Genomic DNA, 17465 nt, shown 5'->3' on the forward strand with positions numbered 1-17465 from the left:
TGCTGAAAGGACCCCTGATATAGCGGACTCTTGTGAGGCTATGCCAGTGACTGGTAAACACAGAAGTGGATGCTCACAGTCAGCTATTGGATGGAACACAGGGCCCCCAATGGAGGAGCTAAGTAACCAAGAAGCTGAAGGGGTCTGCAACCCTATAGGTGGAACAACAATATGAACTAACCAGCACCCCCAAGCTCGTCTCTAGCTGCATGTGTAGCAGAAGATGGCCTAGCCAGCCATCATTGGGAAGAGAGGCCCCTTGGTCTTGCGAACTTTATATGTATGCCCCAGTACAGGGGAACACCAGGGCCAAGAAGGGGGAGTGGGTGGGTAGGTGAGCGGGGGGAGGGGGATAGGGGACTTTTGGGATAGCATTTAAAATGTAAATGAAGTAAATACCTCATAAAAATTGAAAAAAAAAAGACTTAGTTCAGTATTCTTCCTTTTCTGTTTTAGGATCTAATTTGAAAAGCATTTGTGTAAGTTCTTCTTTACAAGTTGTGGTGGATTGAATAAGAATGACCTCACATGCTCATATACTTAACACTTAGTTACCAAGGAACTGTTTGGGACCGATTAGAAGGTGTAGTTTCCATACTGGAGGAGTTATATCATTAGGCATGAGCTCTGAGGTTTCAAAAACCCACATGCCTAGTATCTCTCTGTCTCTCTGCACACTGTCTCTGCATCAGGATGTAAAGCTCTCAGGCAAAGTTTAAACACCATGTCTGTCTGCTTGCCACCATGATGATCATGAACGAACCCTCTAAAGCTGTAAGCAAGTCATCTATTAAAAGTTTTATTAAGAGTCGCCTTGGTCATGGAGTCTCTTCACAGCAATAAAACTGTAACTACTGTAGACACAGGTCTGTATTACCTTTCCTATGGTCGTGCTAAAACATGCTGACAAAAATCACTTAAGGAAGAGTTTGTTTCACTCACAGGTTTGGGGTATATACAGTCCATCGTGGTAGTGAAGTCATGGCAGAGGGACTTGATGCAGTTAGTCACAGCACACCTGCTGTCAAGAAGCAGAGAGACTGGAACTCTAGAGTTCAGTTCTTCTTTCACTTTTACTCAGTCTTGCAGTTAAAGTGGGTCTTTGGCCCTCATTTAACTTAAACTAGGCAATACCTCACAATTGTTTGCAGAAGTTTATCTATCATCTACGAGTTCCAGAATCTATGAGGTTGACAATGTTAATCACCACAAGGTCTAACAGAATTCAGCAATGAGACCATCTAGTTCTGGGCTTATCTTTGTTGGCAGCTTATTAGTACTTAAGTATCATTGTTCCTTGTAAATCTGTTTGGATTGAATTTATCTTGATGGTTTAATTTTTATAGACCATTTGTCTAGCAATTTATCCAGTTCCTGTAGATTTTCCAATCTGTTGAAACCCAAGTTTTCAAAATATCTTGTTAGTACCTCTATATATGTACATCTGTTGAAACATATCCCAAGTTTTATTAATCAGGATCGTCTCTCTCTATTCTGCATTAGTTTGGGCTAAGAGTTTATCAACCCTGTTGAACTTTTCAAAGAGCTAACTTTGTTTCATTGATCTTTTGACTGCTGGTCTTAATCTTGTCAGTGAGACAACTCGGTCCTTTTAACTTTCTGTCTCTCAGGGTTTATGACCCATAGTCCTGATTTTCTTTTCTTTCCTTTTTTTTAAATTGGAATTTTGAAATTAGTATGCAATGTAACAGGATTCATGGTGACATTTTCTTACATGTGTAATTATACTTTGTTTCTTTCATGCCCTCCTAACCTATGCTCTGCCTCACTATTCCCTGTCCCTTGTTTTCCACTGTTGCAAATTTTCTGTAAATTTATGTTCCAGGATGAGTGAGATGGTTCAGAGGTCAAAGGTGCTTGCTGATAAGCCTGAGATACTGATTTGTATCCCTGAAGCCCACACGGTGAAAGAGAAGAACCAAATCCCTCTAGTTTTCTCTGTCCTCCATGTGAGTGTACCATGGCACACTCACACGCACAAACACCTAAGCATATAATAAACAAATGTTAAAAATAATTTGTGTGTGTTCTAGTTTATCAGGTGTCCACAGAAGATAATCTAAATCTTGTTACTTCCTCATGATCAGAGGAAGAAGTTTATCTTCCATGGTTTGTTAGCTTGCATTTTGTGCATTCAAATATTTGCTTTTTATTAGTTTTTCTCTTTGAAAATATTTAGTACTATCATTTATTCCTGTAACTATGAAGTTGTGCTGTAAAATTTAACAGCTACTTACCATGTAAAGAAGATCAATGCAATTAAATGCCTCTAAATGATGGAGATACAGAAAATGAACATAGCCTATATCACAATGACACCCATTTCAGGCTACTGACTACTAAAATTATAAGATGCAAGATATTCTGTGTTATGCCACCAAACCTGTGATCTTTTTTACAACAGCAAAAGGAAATTAATACATGATTCAGACTAATACTGTGGCTTGAAATTTCTTAATTGGTACAAGGTACAAATTTGCTAGAAAGTCAAACCAGCTTCCATTTATTTCCTAAATGCCTTGTTGTGTTCAAGAGTTAAGAGTTTTCTTCCAGGTAGAAATTGATAAGGGGAACTAGGTGATTCTGGGATATGAAATTAAGTCAATTTAAGTTTGAAATCCTGTTTTTATTAAATGATCATTTAACGCTGATATAAAAAAATTATCAAACAGAATTATACAATTCCCATCTTAGTTTGAAGTTTCCTATTACTGAGGTACAGCATATTTTCACATATTCTATATTCAGATTTTTCTTCTGACACTTCATAATTAGGCTTTGGACCTTTTAAGAATTCCAAAATAGAATCATATATCCCAAGTAATAATTAGCAATTTCAAAAAGCACAAGCATTCTTCATACAGATGTTTTGTACTCATATGTATAATCAAACTTTGTCTTGTTTTATGATTTTCTTTTTTGTAGATAAGATTTGTGAACATCAAATATCATTTTCCGTGTATATGTGAATTTGATTTTCACATGTAGCTCTTTAACCCATGAGATTAATTTTACTGAATAGAATAATAGAGAAAAACACTTTCATATCAAGACATTAATTTTGACTATTAGGCCATCTTTATTACCATAAATTTCCCAAGTGTTAAAGCATGTATGTTTGTATATATTTAATGGTTTTCTAAACATAAAATTTACTACTATAAATTTACTTGTTTTCTATTATTTTAAATTTACCTTTCCTAGATATTTCATGTTAAAAGAATGATGCCTTATGTGTTCTTCGGTGTCTAGTTTTTATTCCTTTATAGCATGTTGTTAAATCTTTATTATGAAATAGTATTCCATTGCACAGACATGCCACATTTGCTTAGCAATTTGCTAGTTAACAGAACTGAGTGGTTTACACGTTCAGGCTTTTATGAGTGATGTGGCTATGAACACTGCACAAGTATTTGTAGGGAAATATTTTCATTTTACCGGATAGTTACAGAGCAAGAGAACCAGTGAGTTTTGTGGTAATCCTATGTTTAATATTTTGAAAAACTGCCAAGTTCTTTACCAAAATAGAGACACAACTTTGCATTCAGATCAACAATTCTTCACTAAGATTTTTGTATTAGAGTCATTCTAAGGGTGCTAAAGGTTACCTTATTTCCCTAGTGACTAATGATGTCCAGTTTATTTTCTTGTTCAACAATATTGATAATCTGTGTATGATCTACTAAAATACACATTTAAACCTTTCGATCATTTTGACTATTCTTTTTCTATGGAGTTGTAAGGGTTTTTTGTTTTTGTTTTTGTTTTTTGGATAAAAATTCTTCATCAGTTATACATACCCAAGCATTTTGTTTCAAGCTCATTTTGTTTTAAGACTTCATTTTCAAGCACAAGCATTTGTGACTTTAAATCCCATGAATCTACTTTTTCTTTATGGACTTGATTTTAGACTTTCCATTTGTTTATATACCTATTTGTAACTACTTCAAAGATTACTACTCCATAAGATACTAAAATTATCTTAAACATTTTATGATTTACTTAATTCAAGTGTAACATACTACTTAGAGTTAGCCTTTCTAATAAATTTTACCTTTTTGCTTATTTTTTTATGTTTTAAAATATTTTGCTTATTTATGTGACACTTATAATGTGTTTCGCTGTAATTCATTATCCCTTTCCTCACAGTCCAGTTTCTACCTCCTCTCCGAGCTTCATGTACTTTTAGTTTTCAGTCCACTGAGTTCACTCAAAGCCATCTGTATGTTCATAGGTGTAGGGGCACCTCCTGGGGCATAAGCAATCTCTCAGGGGCCACATCCCTAAAGAAAACTTTTCTTACTCTTCCAGTGGCAACTCCCAGTAGTCCCTCACCTGTGTGAGTAATTTCCTAAGCTCCTCCCCATGCATACTGAGAGTCTTGCTAACTTGATATTGTGCAAGTATTGTGGATTTATTCCTAATTGCTATGAGTCAGCAAACACTGTTTCACTGCAGATGAACACTACCTTTAACTCTTACAATCTTTCTACTTCTTCCACATTGATTCCTAAGCACTAGAGGTAGGGGATAGACTAGAGGTGTGTGATACAAATGTCCCATTTAGAGCTGAGCACTCCACAGTCCCTTATTCTCTACATGCTGACTGGCTATAGTTGTCTGTGTTAACCTCTTTGGTGGTTTGAATGAAACACCAAAATGAACACATACCCCCATAGAGACTGAGACATCTATTTAAACAGTAGGTGGCACTGTTCAGAGAGGTGTATCCTTAATGTAGAGGATGGACCACTGGCTTTGATAATTTAAAGTTTTACCCCACTTTCAGACCACTCTGTCTCATGCCTGTAGTAGAGGGTACGATCTCTCTGCTCCTTCCTCCTACTGTTATACCTGACACTTGTCAGGCATCTGCTTCATCATGATAGAATTTTATCCTTTTTCAATAATAAATCAAAATAAACTCTCAAGTTGAAATTGGACAGACTGAAATTGGTCAGACCATTTACCACAATAGAAAATACTAATACAGGAATTGGTACCACAGAGTAGGCTGTTGCTTGAAGAACCTGATCATGGGTTTTTTTTTTTTTGTTGTTGTTTTTGAAGGAATGTGGGACTTTGGACCATAAAAATGGATGAATGCTATAAGCAGAGTTTAATGGGCCATTCTAGTAGAATATTGGTAGACAGTAGTACTGTAAATGGATTGTGAAGGTCCTGCTCAAGCGCTTTCAGAGGTGACCAATATTTGCAATTTGTTCTGGGCTACCAGACATTTGTGTGATATTCTGGTAACCAATCAAGCCTGTACTCTGCACATGTTTGAAGAATTTGTTTGAGGTTAACTTCTGTGGCATGATTGTTAATGATAACTCACATACAAATCTACAATGAAAAAAAGAAAACATAAAATGTTAATGGAGGAGAAATGCTGCTCAGCACTGAAATAAAGGGGCAGGGGGCTCAGAGCATGACCTATGCACCACCACAGCCCAATTTGGTTTTGAACATTTTAAATGTTTTTCAGTGTTTTAAGAAGTCTATTTAGTTCTATGGTTCTTTAACTCGGGTTATATTTTCCTAATGTTTAGTGGGTTTTGTATATCATTGATACTAAACTCATGTTAGATATAAAAGAAAAACAAAACAAAACCAAACCTCATTCTGTAGACTCCCTCTGCATTGGCACGATATTGTTCTTTGCTGTAGTCCCACTTTTCAACTGTTGGTCTTGCTACCTATGCTCCTGTTCAGAAATCCCTTTACTGTTCTTATTAAACACATTCTCTATTAGATTCAGGCCATTAGGTCTTATGTTAAAGTCCATGATAATTTGGAATTAAGTTCTTTGCAGGTTGAGAAATATGGATTTAGTTTTGTTCTTCTACATATAGCTATCCAACTTCCCAGTACCATTTGTTGGAGATGCTGCTTATTCTCCACTGTGTGCTTTTGGTTTCTTTGTTTAAAAAAAAAAAAAATCAGGTGTGGGCAGGTGTGGGGACTTAAGCATGGGTCTTCAATTCCATTCTATTGCCCAACATATCTATTTTAAGGTTTTCTATAGCACTGTAGTATGAATTAAAACCAAAACCACTGCCATGGTGCAAAGCAGTGAGATACTGTGCTGGGGGTTGGGGGCTTGGCTAGCAGTCTAGATACAGCAAGGCCTCAGCTGGGAAGTGACCTCAGTGGGCAAAGACAGCTTCCAGGGTGAAGGTTTCCTGAGAGAATCTCTTCCCCAGGAAGTGTTACAGCTCTTGTATGACAGAAGCTCTCAGAAGATCCTTGGAGTAATTCTCACACCCCTTTATTCCTTCTGGATAGGGTCTTATATATATTTTGGAGTGGGTTGGATTTGACAGCTGATGCTTTCTATTGACTTGGTCTGAGATATTAGGGATGCCTCATCTGCATGTGGAGGAGGGCTTGTGGTACCACCCTTTGTAACTGATTATCATGTTCCTCTCCACTGTCACATGACAGGGGCCTGGTCAGAGTAGGTAAAACACCTACAGTTCTCTGGTATGAAGTGCCAGGGCTTCTGAACCCACTCAACCTTACCAAGTTTCCTAGCACAGTCCACTGCCCCACAACTCCTCCTTTTCTTATTACAAAGGAGAGGTGTCACCAGAGTAACTGTCTCATATGTTGGGAACAGTTTGATATTGTACCAAGACCTGATTCAGTATCTTTGCAATGCTCCTCACCTGTTGCTTTAGAAGTTGGATGAGGCAAGGTGCCAAAAACAAGGCTCCAATGGCTAGTACTGGACCAAGGAGGGGAAGAAGCCAAGCCACCAAGGGTTAGAGTACCAAGGAGTAGGAGTATTGGGAGCATAGTGTGCTGCAGATTCCCCCATAGTTCATTGAGTATTTGTACATCTTGTTCTACCTGCCAAGACTCATTGACATAGAAGCAACAGTGGGGATTTTAGAATATTTTTTGTATAATTCATATCACCTGCAAATAAAGGTATATTGACTTCTTCCCTTTTTATATGTATTCCCTTAATCTCTCTTACTTGTTATACTACTTTAGTTAAGATTTTAAACACTACTAAACTGGAATGGTGTGAACATCCTTGTCTTGTTCCTGTTTTTTACAAGAGATGCTTTGAGTTTATCTATGTTTAGAATGATCTTGTTTGTGGGCATGTATACTGTCTTTGTTATATTGAGGTATGCCCCTTGTATTTCTAGTGTCTCTGTGACATTAATCATTTAAAAATGCCAGATTTTGTCAAAGGTCTTTTCTGCATTTGATTAGATGGTTTCATATGGTTTCTTTTATTCTACTTATGTAATGGGATGAAGCCAACTTGGTCACAGTGAATAACCTTTTTATGTGTACTTAATTTGGTTTTCAAGTAGTTTACTGAAAAATTATGAATCTGTGTTCATCATTGGACTATATTTTGGTTGTTGAGTGAATCTGTGTTCATCATTGGACTATATTTTGGTTGTTGAGTATTAGGGTAATTTTGGCTCTGTAAAAAAATAAAAATGTTTTTTCAGTTTCTATTTTACAGAATAATTTGAGTATTGGTGTTACTTTGAAGGTCTGATGGGAATCTGTGCCTAATCATCTGGCCCTGGGCTTTTTTCAGTTGGAAGACTTTTAATTGCTATTTCTATCTCATTAAATATTATAGGTTTACTTATTTACTTCTTAACTTTCATTTTTTTACACACACACACACACACACACGCACGCACACACACACATTGGGGGATTGGCCTGGTGCTATACATATAGATGGTAAATTCTGAACCCCAAGATCTGGTTGCCCCCAGATGAGTGAATTCTCATGTACACTGGCCTTTGTTGTGTAAACCTTAATCCCCAACTTAAAACTATTGGTTAATAAAAGGCTAGAATCTGGGACTGGGCAGTAGAGAGAGAATGGCAGGACCTGAGAATAGAGTGAGGGGTCTCAAGAGAGAGAGCACAGGACTTGAAGAAAGGAAGAAAGAGAAAGAAGATGGAGAGGGCAGGAGGTCTCCATTAAACAGGAGGATGGATCAGGAGCACATGGCCTAGAGAAATGCACCCTGAAGACAGACTGATGGAACAAAAGCAGCAGGAACAACAAGACTCAAAAAGAAAGTAGCAAGGAAAATATGGATTGGATATGTAAAAATAGTATATAACTTGCCCTATCTAGGCTTACAGTTTATAAATAAAATACCAGGTTTTTGTGTCTTTTATAGGGCCTAGCTAGAATAGAATATTTCACTTACATCTAGAAATTCATCCTTTTCTTTTAGGTTTTATAGTTTAGTGGACTATAAATTCTTAAAGTATGCATCATCAGGTCCTGGTTCAATGTCTTTATTTTCATCTCTAAATTTATTAATTTGTATCTTCTTTGGATTCATTTGGCAAACGGTTCATCAATTTTTGTTCATTTTTCCAGGAACCAACTTTTAATTTCATTGATTATATTAACTATTTCTATTTCATTAACTGCAGCACTAAGTTTGACTTTTTTTTTCTTTTTCATTTTGGATGGTGTTTTTCTAAAGCCTTTTTCAAGTATGTCATTAACTTATTAATATGATACCTTTCCAGCTTTATTTATGTAGGCATTTGGTGCTATAAACTTAACTATTAGGAGTGCTCCATAGACTTTGATATGTTGTGTTTTGATTTTCATTCAAATGTAGAAACTCTTAAAATGCCCTTCTTGCCTTTTCTCTTGATATAATTTTTCAGTCTGGAGTATACTGTTTCTGCCATTCTGATTGTTGTTAATAACCAGCTTTAATCCATGTTGTAGAGACAAAATCCATGATGTTATTACACTTTTTCCATATTTGTTGAGACTTGCTTTGTATGCTAAAATGTGTTAAAATTTGGAGAATGTTTCACAGGTTGTGAAGAAGGTGCCTTTTTAGGGTTTGAGTGAAATGATCTGTAGATGTTTGTTATACCTATTTTATTTATGTCATTTGACTCTGGAGTTTCTATTTAGTTTTTTTTTTTTTTTTTTTCTTCTCTCCTCCATATGTCCTGTCTGGACATGGGGAGGAATAGAGGATTAAAATCACCTTCAAGTTCCGTGTAATTTTAGATTTTTTTTTTTAATGAAACTGAGTGGGGTGTGTTTGGTACATAAATGTTTAGAATTGTTATATCCTCTAGATAGATTTTTTTTCTTTTAGGAATTATGAAGTACCCTTTCATTCTAATTTTTATTTCAAGTCCATTTTTTCTCAAATATTACAATATTTATGCTTGTGTGGTTCTTAGTTCCATTTGCTTGAACTACCTTTTTCCATCCTTTTAGTTTAATCTGTCCCTGATGGCAAAGTGTGTCTCTTGAAGCAAAAAGATGACTCCTTTTTTCTAAGCCAATCTGTTACTCTGAATTTTCTATTGAGGTATCAAGACTGTTAATATTGAATTACTATTGAACAGTGCTTATAATTCTTATTATTCGGTTGTTGTACTTTTCTTTGACCTCTTTTGGTTAACTGTTTTGGGTTTATTTATCAATTTATTTACTTATTGTATCCTTTTGGGTATACTTAATCTTCCCTTCAGTCTTGTTTCTTCTAGTATCCTTTTGTAGAGCTTGGTTAGTGAACATAAATTTCTCAAATTTTAATATGAAATATTAAATGATTTTTTTATCATTTATATTTGAAATATTTTTCTTTCTCTTCGATTACAAGTGATAGTTTTTTTCTTTCAATATCCCTTCTGAGTTCTATCTAACTTAGCCATGTTTCTTTAGGATAGGAATTTTTCTTCTATGATTTTGTTAAAAATATTTTCTGTGCCTTTGATCTGGGTTTCTTTTCCTTCTTCTAAACCTATGATTAATGTGTTTGGTCTTTTTATAATCCAGATTTCGTAGGTTTTTTTCATTTAACATTTTTTTTGATTGAGTGATTCACTTCTTCAACACTGTCTTTGAGACTTTATATTCTCTCTTCTACCTTTTAAAATGCTATTTTACAGTTATAGTGCCCCCACTTACTCTCTTCTACTTTCCAATTTGGTTAGACTTTCCTCTAAGCTTATTCTTTGACTCCCTGAGCTTTTCATTTTGAGTTTTATTTCATGTAAATGTAACTTTTATTTTCTCCAATAATGTAATTGTCATCTTGGTGACTTACTCCTGAATAAGCTCATCCTTTCTGGTTCTTTCTGAACTCCAGCTGATTGGTTCAACTCAGCTATTTTGGCCCCAACTCCTCTCCAAGCTGACTTATTCAAACTAGCTTCTCTTGGCTTCCAACTGGATTGCTCTGCTTGGCAATCTGCTCTAATCTTCTGGCTCGTTCTGTCTTCACCTGCAACCTGTCTCTGTAAAACTGTCACAATTATACTGCCTCCTCCCACACTTAACTCTCTTTACCCCTCCCTCCTCTCTGTGCTGTTCCCTTTCCTCTCCAGTTCTCTTGAATAACCTCTCTTTACTGTTTTCATGAAAGTTGGGCATATCCTATCTCTGACTCATTGTGCCAAATATTTTTTTGTCTGCCTCTCAACTAGACTTTCAAACATGACTGCTTCTTTCTACAAACCAAAGTTAACTTCATTGTTTGGAATTAAAGGTGTGTGCTAAGGGCACGTCTATATTCCATCCAGATCACAGACCTAGAAGGTCTTTGGATGTGATCCCTTGCCAGAACATCCATGTTGCTGGATTAAAATTCCTCTACACTTTCAATTAGACTTCTCTTCAAAGATTCTGTCTCTATTACATTTTATTTTCGTATCTCAAATTGTTTTTATTATTTCATTAAACTGAGTATTTCTGTCATCTTCATTCAGGAATTTGGTTATATCTTCTGAGTTCCCTGAACATATTTATAATTGCTATTTTGAAGTCCATGTCTTGTGCATCAGCAAAGTTGCTTTTCTTGGGAAACTAAGGTTACCGTTTTCTGTGAGACATATTGTCTTGACTATTCATGTTCTTAGTGTTTTTTATTTATTTTTGTTTGTATATTTTAATGGGATATTAAAATTTAATCTAGATTTAGGGTATGAAGTATTTCTTTTTATGGCTATCTAGTCTTGCTTTTATTGGGTGGGTATTTGGACCTTTGCTTTCTGTTACCGCAGCTTGTCATGTTGTGGATCAACTAAGTAATTGTTTGTTTTCAGAATTGCGGGTACTTTAAGGTTCCATGCTCAAATCCTATAAATCTCCACATCCACACAATAAGCAGAATGACTTGTAGGCCAGCAGGAATGGGAGGGATACGGCTCTAGATGTTACTAACAAGAATTTCAGGTCAGATACAAAGCAGTCCCAAGTCCTAATTCCTACCTGGTGTTTTATTTAGACTCTTCAAATTTTTTGAGATACTAGGCTAGCTAGCACAGTGGGCGGGTGGGGTGGCTGATAGATGGTTAGGAAGGGGATGAGATTCCAATTTTAACATTACATGTAATGCTCAGTATGAGTTTCTGCTTACTAATATATCTTTAAAATCATAAGTATTTATTTTTGTTGCATCTCTTTTTATTTCATTTTTTCAGAGTAATAGAACTTGGTAGCTGGAGACAGGGGAAAAGGGACAGGGGACAGGGAGACAATCTTAAGGAACAGATATTCTGATGAGAGAAAAATAAATTTATTAAGTGATAGTGTAGTAGATGCTACATGTGAAATAACTCTAAGTGCAGTATTTATCTATCTTCTATTAATTTGGAACATGAATCCCAACTTAGTAAAAATTTGACTATATCCCCATAATATTCAAATTTTTTGAAAGACAAAATTCAAAAATGTTTGGGAACTGTTAAATCTGGCTCAGTGGTAAAGTGTTTGCCTAGTCTGCTCAAGGTCCTATATGTTCACTCCAGCACCACCATCTGGCATAGTTTATTTAGCAATTCCATACAAAATGCAAATATCTCATTTACCTTTCTTCCACTAGCAGTAGGAAATTCTGTGCTTTTAAAGGACTCATTTGATTATATCAGGATCACCTGAATAATATCCTTCTTAAATGTCAACTGTGCCTTAGAATTTTGCCCAGTATGATATACATTTAAGATAAGGTTCATTATTAATGAAACTACTGCATAAATCATTAGATTTATATCTTTATGCTTCTTTTTATCTTTTTTCAAATATTAGAGTTGCATTGCTATTACCCCACAATATTTCAATAGAGTTTTGATTATAGAGCTTCGATTCTTGTTCACTAACACTTTACTACTATCTTTAATCTATAGTTCATTGTAGATATATATCTCTGTGAAAGCTACCTGCCCATTTTGTAAACCTTACTTTAGTTAACATGTTAACATGTGATAAAGAAGTAATAAAATCCACTTGCCTAAGGCAAGCAAGATCTATTATCTTTCAACTGAGTACAAAATGAATGTACTCAATTAGAATCCATTGTTTTCCTTCAGAAAAAAAAAAGTTACATAACTAAGATATGGGTTGACAAAGAACTAGTAGTATTTGCATCATTAAATGAGTATATTAGTTTTGTTTAAAAACAGAACATATGCCATTAATTCCTTTCCATTATGACTTAAGCTGTATACACGTGAGATTATTTGTCAAAAATACACTTTAGTCTAGTTGTTAAAAGTACAGTCTGTGCTCCATTTAGAATGTAAAAAGCTGTTCCAAATGTGATTTCTATCCTAGGAAGAAAAGGGTAGGTAATCTAATATACTTTTCTTAAATAGATTGGTAGTTGAGGTTAGATGCTTTCTCAGCCACATTCTTTGTTGCTCTATTTACAAGAGCCAGGAAATGGAAGCAACCTAAACATTCTTCAACTAAGAATGGATAATGAAGTTGTATCGATGCAATATGGTAGACTATTCAGTTGTAAATAAAAATGAAATCATGACATTTGCAGGTGAATGGATGAAACTAGTACACAGAATAGTGAGTGTGGTAACTCAGATACAGAATGGAAAATGCTGTGGATCTTTAGGGTATAAGTACATACCCTGGAGAAACTGTTGAAACCAGGAAAGTAAAAAGGGACCAGGTGCTAAAGAGAGGTTCTGGGAATGAAAGTAGTCAGATGTAGCTGCTATGAAGTGGGAAATGGCATAAATGGGAGGGGAGGTGACTTTAAAATAAGTGGCATGAGGAAACAATGCAGAAGCTGAGGGAGGAAGACAGAAGTAACACAAAGAACGCCTGGAAAAGCTACAGGGAAACCTTATTTTTATTTGCTTAGAAATACAAATATAATATGTAAGTTTACATTTTGAGTGAAGTTATGTCACATGTGGTGATAATATTCCTCCTAATAGCCATAAATTATCTAACAAAAACCCCAGTACCAGACATAGGAAACGTCCATTCAAGTTGTTGGTCAAGAGAATCCAAGAAATTCCCAAAACAATAAAGGTTAGTGCCATTGTCAGTGGCTGCCTTCCAGAATTTGAAGGTAAGACCCTATTGCTGAAGATACCACACATTCTGGAAATAGAACTTTGAGGTATCCATCTATAAGTAATCTAAAACTTCTAGTTTTGATTAGTTTAAATAGTAATATCTAGAAATTGAAAAGATGTGGTAGAAGTAATGAATGTAATACAAAAGAAAGACAATAGATGGCTAATAAGATGTACAGGCATGGATACTGAAGAGTCTGGCATACTTTGGCAAATTTTTTTTTAATCCAAGAGCAAGAATGAACTATTAATATTAACTCTTTCAAGTATGACAGAGTTAGGATTATTTTTGAAGAGGCCATTCAAACAGCAAGTAGTATAGACTACAGTGAAAAAGAAATAGTCAGGAAATCAGGGAGGAGCCATGAGGATGGTAGTTCAAGGGAGGGAATGTAGAACATACTGGTATAAAGAGATAAAGGGAAATAACGAAACAGATAGGGGGGATAAATGGGGAGTGGGATAGGAGGGCAAGACAGAGGAGGAAATATGGGGAGGAATAACTTAACACTCAAGACATCTCAAAGTCATAGTAACCTATTGTAGAAACACACACACACACACACACACACACACACACACGCCTGGTAAGTAACACAGTTACTACACAGCATGAGTATTTATGACAGAGGAATGAACTGTACCAATGTACACGAGAGGATAAGAGGAATCCCAGAAAAAGTAAAACCTAGTCTACTACAATGAAAGTCTTATTTCTAACAATATATATTGGAAGAAAGCCAAATATCCCTAAAAATAAAGATAATAAATGACAGAAGTGATTCCTAGAAATCTTACTTTAAGAAACTATTATGAAATGTTTACATATCATAAAATTATGGAGCACTGGAAATGAATACTTACCTACATGTAATCATTAAGAATAAATTATACAAACAATACTGATCTAACAAAAGAATATACATTTTATACTTCAATTTAAACAAAATGTCCCAATATGAGTAAAATTAATCTACTGTGTTACAAAATCAGCACACTATGTAATTTGGAGAGGGGTAAAAAGCTATAAATAAGAGGGCCTACAAGGGGTCTTCTAGGGGTTCTATTAGATCTTGATCTGGAGGGAGTACTTAAGGGCATATGTTCACTTCTTCACTGAGAAATCAATTTATCTCATGCTTTTCTTTATGTAGATATATCTTTAAAAGATTTACAAAAGTAGCAATGGAACAGTTACTGAGAAAACAAAGTCCAGAGGCAGTAATGATCTGAGAAGGATTCAATGTCACTGGAAAATTATGATACTATTCAAGATGACTGATGAATCATAGAAGATCTAACATTGTAAAGTACATATTACCCAAAATAAGTGTCACTGGGTAGTCAATACTGTTAGCTGCTATGGTCACTTTATCACTATCATTGTATTAATAAGACAATTGTTTGTGGTGGTCAGTATAGAATGATGAGAAAAGAGTAAAGCATTGTAAGGGAGGTAATTTAAAGCTGGACTTACTAAGCCTTCTTAAAACTTTAGACTTTATCTACAGGTTAATGAGGAAACAGTAAAGACTTTTACACAGATGTAATTTCCAACTTTACATTTACTAGAAAGAAGGTATTGGTCAAGTCGCATAGCCTCTCAAATTTCTCATTGGCAAACATAAATATTGCATTATTTCATTGTGAAAATTAAAGGTGGTATTTATTATGCATTGGAGCTTAGCATAGTACCTAACACAATAAAACATTCAATAAATATCAACAGCCATTATTTTAACAGGGAATATTTTTTTGGTGAAAACTATGCCAAACAGCTCACACATGTATATGTATACAATATGTAGATTCAAGGAATAAAGTGATTAAGTAACTCACAAGAATATCTCAACTTTGCCTCTATGTACTGTTATTTTGTGAAAACCCTATAGAGAAGTTTTACTAATGAAGTAAACTTATTTTTCCAACCATTGAGAATAATTAGCCTATATGATGCCTCATCTTTCTTTAAGTTCTCTAATATTCTCCTACCTCCAAATCTTCAGATGTAAATGTAATCTTCACTTCTCATTTTGGAAACTTCTCTTTTCAGAGACCACAATCAATCAAAATGCAGTGTTGAGCTGAGGCCCAATGATTACATCTGCAAAACAATTACACCTAAGGCTCAAGGAACACTGCAGAAGAGGTAGTTAAGTGCTAGAGGATGAGGGAATCTTCTGTGATATTATGTCTCCTAATAGTTTCAGAAGCTAGACCCATGAAATCTTACCAGCATGGCTGCCCAAACTTAAGCTTATCAAGGACAACACCAATGAACACACCAAAGTGGATGGGAAAAACTCCATGAGGCCTCAACCCTCTGCAAAAAACTAAAAACAACTGAAGAAAGCTAGGAGCAGGAGAGGTGCTCTTCCTCAGGGAAGAGCATATCAATTGGCTGTCCAGTGCCCAGTGAGTACATCCTGAAAACATAAATACAAGTAACATTATATGGACTCAACAGGTTATATTTAGGAATGTACGTACATGCGTGTGTGTGTGTGTGTGTGTGTATACACACATTTATGTACATATATGTATGTAATTAATAATTAGTGAAAAAAGCCATAAATTTGAATGATAGTAGGGAAGGGGTATATAGGAGGGTTTGGGAGAAGGAAAGGGAAAGAAGAAATGTACTTCTAATCTCAAAAATAAAACTACAAACTGAACTCATTAGATTCTTTCACAGGTGACACTACAGAAGACAAACTGGTTTTGTTCAGTCTGAACTGGTATGAATTGTTTACTAGGGCTGCAGAACTAGGCATACATCATTGCATCTATTTCCCAGGAATAACATTTGCCTGTGAATGCTGTATGTCATTTTATAATTGAACATGATGAAGTCAGTTTAGTTTCATTTACTACTATGAACTGCATAATTCTAATAAAGTGCAAAGCTTTTGAAAGCTAATTTTAGTTTTTTTTTTCATTTTTGTATGTGTGTGTGTGTGTGTGTGTGAGTGTGTGTGTGTAGATGGCTGCATGTCTGCATTTGGCAACTCTCAAAACTGTTTTCAGAGCAGAATTCTGTATTTTAGAACATCTACTACTTAAATATCATTTGAAAAAGACATAGTTTTATTAGGAAGGGAAACAGAGACATCTTTTAAAAGTTTTAAGATTTGTTAATGAGGATTATAAAATGTTTATATTTTCCGATGTTCTATGTTGAGATCAAATAAAACTCACATTGGAACATTAAAATGCTTTTCATAATTAAACTTTGTACACAAATGTAAATTCTTCAATTTTCTGTACAAAAAAATATACTGTTATGAAAACCAGCACCAAAATTAGGAAATTATGAATCAATCCCCAACAACGCAAAAACAACACACCACATCAACAATGACAATATTTATTCAATGTTCTTACTATTGACGGTCTATTCTGGGTCTCTTCTCAGCAACTAATAATAAAGCACATGTTTATGTGGATTTATACATGCACACTTCTGAATTTGTCTTATCCATACCTAATGAATGGGTTCACAAAATACCCCATTTCCAGCTCAATGCTATTACAGATGGCATTCCAGTAGCTTATTTTCCCATTTACACCTCCTTTCTCATACAACAAAACCTTGTTTCCCATTATCTTTAATGTAAATTTACTCCATCAATCTCCTTATATGTAATCAACCTTTCATGAGGTTAACTTTCCTAACATGAACAGTCTTCTTATCCATTTTGGTATTACTATTCTTATCCTCACTTCTCCATGTGTATAATCTCATCTATTGAAGCTCTCATTCCTCAGGCCTGGGACCCTTTTTGCAAGCATATTCTCTATACCTACTATCACCTGACAGCCCATATAACATCTCCACTACTTACCTCTAAGGCTCTAGCTCTAAAACCTTGTACTTAAAAGACACATTTATGAGTATTAATCATGGTATGACACAGCTGAAACAATGCTCTCAGATATTTCCCTTGCATGGACTCTTTCCCATCTCAAACAGAGCTTCAACACATACAATATCAAGCTGTACTTCTAAAACAGATGTCCTCCTACACTTCTGCTACTTACCGGGGTCCTAAGCTCATATGCAGAGAAGGCTAAATAAACCC

General features: G+C 35.2%; 1 protein-coding gene across 9 annotated transcripts in view; it reads right to left on the bottom strand.

Moving 5' to 3' along the window:
* Positions 1-17465, bottom strand: part of Lcorl (ligand dependent nuclear receptor corepressor like) — a 144971-nt gene that overhangs the window by 114523 nt on the left and 12983 nt on the right. The window contains exon 1 of one of the 9 annotated variants that reach the window (XM_029545456.1): positions 15376-15455. The exons of the other annotated variants lie outside the window; for them this stretch is intronic. The gene's annotated coding sequence lies outside the window, so the exon portion shown is untranslated. Of the gene's footprint in view, positions 1-15375; positions 15456-17465 lie in introns of those variants that run through there. 9 annotated transcript variants of the gene reach the window in all.

This window comes from Mus pahari, chromosome 13, assembly GCF_900095145.1.
Source record: "Mus pahari chromosome 13, PAHARI_EIJ_v1.1, whole genome shotgun sequence".
Taxonomy (NCBI): Eukaryota; Metazoa; Chordata; class Mammalia; order Rodentia; family Muridae; genus Mus; species Mus pahari.